General features: G+C 38.1%; 1 pseudogene; it reads right to left on the bottom strand.

The window, feature by feature from the left end:
- Window positions 1-1,834: 1,834 nt before the first annotated feature.
- Window positions 1,835-2,119, bottom strand: LOC144243162 (small ubiquitin-related modifier 2 pseudogene; annotated as a pseudogene).
- Window positions 2,120-3,754: the final 1,635 nt, after the last annotated feature.

The following is a 3,754-nucleotide window of genomic DNA, read 5'->3' as shown; positions in this document are numbered from 1 at the left end:
TTGTTTTTGATACTAGTTAATTTTTGACCTTGTGGAAATCACTTCTGTCTTTTATCCTTAGGTTTTTAATTGTTAAAAGGTGTGGAGCGGGGAGGGAGGGAGAGGGGGAGAGATGGAGGGAGAGAAAGAGAGGGAGAAATCAGTGGGTTCTTAAATAAGGCGATACTGGCCCCCAGGGAGCACGTTTATTTGTCACAATGATGGGATTCGCTAGCATTTACTAGTTATCAGTCTGGGTTGGAAAACAAGCTGCAGTACACAGGACCATCTTAGAAAGTGAAAAGTGTCCTGCCTGAAATGTCAATAATCGAGATCCCACTTTAAGGAAGCTATAGATAATTCTCTAGGATCTCTTCCTGTTTGTATCCAAATTGCACAATTGGTGAAAACAACTGTAAATTAAATAATTAAAAAAAGCAAATTGCATGAATTTAAAACCGTAAATAAAGAAACACTTCAAATTCTTACAAAGAGCTTGAGGCAAATGTAATCTATATGCTTATTTATCAGGAAGGGAAACAGTTATTTATTGATGTTTCTGTACCAGTCATTTTCTCAGTTGCAGTCACATACATTTTAATGATGCCCAAGTTAGATGTTGCTATTGCTATTTTGCCAATAATAAGCCTGAAGCTTAGGGAGGTTGAGCAACTTGTCTAAGATCAGATTCTAAGTGGCAGAACCAAATGTTAATTTGATCCCATCTCGCTCCAAACCTGGGGCTCTTTCCCAACATTATGCTTCCTTGAAGATGGAAAATAGTAAAGATGATGGTAGAAAAGTATATGCATGTCAGTGACCAGCCATTATGAACTTGGTTTCTACTCACTGAACATACCACCCTCTTTTGCCTATCATCCTGTGCACAGGCTGCATCCTTTTTTCTGAACTCCTCCTCCTTACCTGGCCAACACATCTTTATCCTCAGGTCTTGCTTGTGCTTTTTCCTCTGGGAAGTTTCCCTGACCATGTGGCACCTATTTCAGGCACCCTGTGTTGTGCTTCAGTGGCCTCCTACACCTTCCTGTAATATACACACAGCCCTCAGTGCCATTTTCTACCTTAGCAAATATTTGCTGAACAAAGAGGGATGATAAACAGTTGATGTAGCAATTTATTTTAAGAAACAAAGTGATATTAATGGTGAACATTTTGAATATTTGTTTTATAACATTATGATAGAATTCATTTTATATACAGAGATAGTTTTTATACCTCATTTATTATCATTCTTTATAGTGTATAGTCCTCCTTTTTCATTTTACACAAGAAGTTTATTTAAACAACAAGATGTTTGATTAAAAGGGAAAACTATCCAGGATTCATTCCTTTAACAGTAATTTATCCCTGCTTAAAGACAGATTGCCCTACATGTAATAGCTATATACAAAAAAGTTATAAAATTGTCACTGCTTTTACAATAAGTGAAAAACTTTAAAGTTCTACAACTGAACAAAGTATGCAAGGATTTTTGTGTTGTTCTTTTTTTGTTAAGCAGTGAGAGCAAAGTAACTTATTTGAATATAAAGATAAGAGCTGAAAGAGCATGCCACCAGTGGAGAAAGGGGGTATTTTCACAGAACCGGTACTTTTCCCCATCCCATCTCCATGTGATGTTGATCAAAATATACCATTGGCCATTTAGTTTTAAAAAATGCAATATGCTTGTGCACATACTTAGTTACTTCGAAAGGAATGGGGAAGGGGAAATAAATGAAAGAATAAACTATACTATAGTAATCATGATTTGGTAGAACCAAATTGAGGTTTTCTCATTGAGAATGTCTTCTTGGCCTGGAAGAACAGTTCTGGAGTGAAGTAGCAACTTCCCTATTTAGTAGATACCTCCTGTCTGCTGCTAGAACACATCAACTGTGTCTTCATCATCCATTGCCCTGTGCAGCTGTGTCTTTCATTGATTGGCTGCCCATCAAATCAGAATCTGATCTGCCTCATTGACAAACCCTGTCATTCACAATAGGCTTTCATTAGTTTACTAAGTGATGTATTGCTCTTATTCTTAACACTGAGCCACAGAACCATACTGCCCCACCACCTTCAAATTAATATGATTGTTGTCCTTAGTCTATACTCCTTCTTTGGGCTTTTCTTTGGCCATGGCAAATGTCAAAGTGAGCTGCCATTTCAACCAAAGAGGTACCGGGCCCACACCAAGTGAACACGCAAGTAGCACCAGGAATGACAGAAGAGGAGGCAGTAGCAGTGAAGGAGGGAGAGGGCACACACACCGTAGTGTATGTTTCTAAAATCCAACCTTTCTATTTATGTTTTCTTTGTCTTGTACTTTTACTATTTGATATCTTTTACTTTATGTGTTTGTGTTCTTTAGTCATGTTGTGTTTAAGAATTAAATATATGATGGCAATGTATCCTGTGGAACAGAATAGCAGCAACATAAATCTGCAGACTATGGAGCCAGACACCCTTGGTTCCACCACTTAGCTGCATGACTTTTGGCAGGTCATTGGCCTTTCTTCATATATAAAAAATAAGGAAATAGGATCACTTTTCCTTTATGATTGTTTTGAACTATTAAGTGAGGTAATACATGAAACATTTACCATATAGCTAAAAGCATGTAAGGGACTTGAGAAAAATTGCCATAAATATAAGTGCAGTTATTGTTATCTCTCTTTTAAAGCATTTTTACTGTTTATTTTTGAGTGAGCGAGAGAGAGACAGAGCACAAGTAGGGGAGGGGCAGAGAGAGAGAGAGACAAACACAGAATCTGAAGCAGGCTCCAGGCTCTGAGCATCAGCACAGAGCATGACTCAGGGCTTACACTCACAAACCATAAGATCATGACCTGAGCCAAAGTTGATGCTTAAGCAACTAAGCCACCCAGGCACCCCTGTTATCTTTCTATTTAATTAGACCTTCTTCGATAATTTTTTTTTGAAAACACACATTATAAGAAAGAGGGAAATGATTAAACTTGACTATCTCCATTCAAGGAAAGTTAAATAGAGAAAATTTCGTCCATAAAACCCAAGGCAATCAGTACCAATCAGTACCAGTGTGGAGAAGCAAGAAACACTTGTTTCTGTCCTAGGATGAATTTAGTGGTGGAACATGCCAGAAGAGGACATCAGCCATTTAGTGCCATTTCCTTTAACAGATACGACTTTGTTCTTATCTACCCTGTTTGTGCTGTTACTGTCAAATTTAGGCTTTTCCATTTCTCCTTATTGAAATGAATGGTAAGATTGAAGGCTGGTAGGTCTAACAATGAACAGGTCCCTGGGGGTAATTTTGGTGATAGATATTTGTAATATGGCTGTATGAAATTTTAATACTCTGTGGAATTTCTTGAGTATTCTTAATGATAATTTAACAATTGCCATATATACACCTGAAGATTTAATATACCACCAAAGTCATTCTCCTATCTACACACTGGACCTAGATTGAGCCTGACAATAACTAATTTGCTGCACACCTAGAATTTGGTCAATGGTTCTGACTGCTTTAAAAAAAAAATTAATGTTTATTTATTTTTGAGAGAGAGCGAGAGCGAGAGTGAGCACAAGTGTGGAAGAGGGAGACACAGAATCTGAAGCAGGCTCCAGGCTCTGAGCTGTCAGCACAGAGCCCAACAAGGGACTTGAACCCATGAACCATGAGACCATGACATGAGCCGAAGTCAGACACTTAACCTATTGAGCCACCCAGGTTCCCCTGACTTGTTTTTGTATATGGGTCCTGTGCATCTCTAGATTCCAGCAACTAATA

The sequence above is a fragment of the Crocuta crocuta genome, unplaced genomic scaffold, assembly GCF_008692635.1.
Source record: "Crocuta crocuta isolate KB4526 unplaced genomic scaffold, BGI_CrCroc_1.0 scaffold26, whole genome shotgun sequence".
In the NCBI taxonomy this organism is placed as follows: domain Eukaryota; kingdom Metazoa; phylum Chordata; class Mammalia; order Carnivora; family Hyaenidae; genus Crocuta; species Crocuta crocuta.
This window is presented reverse-complemented; position numbering and strand designations above follow the sequence as displayed.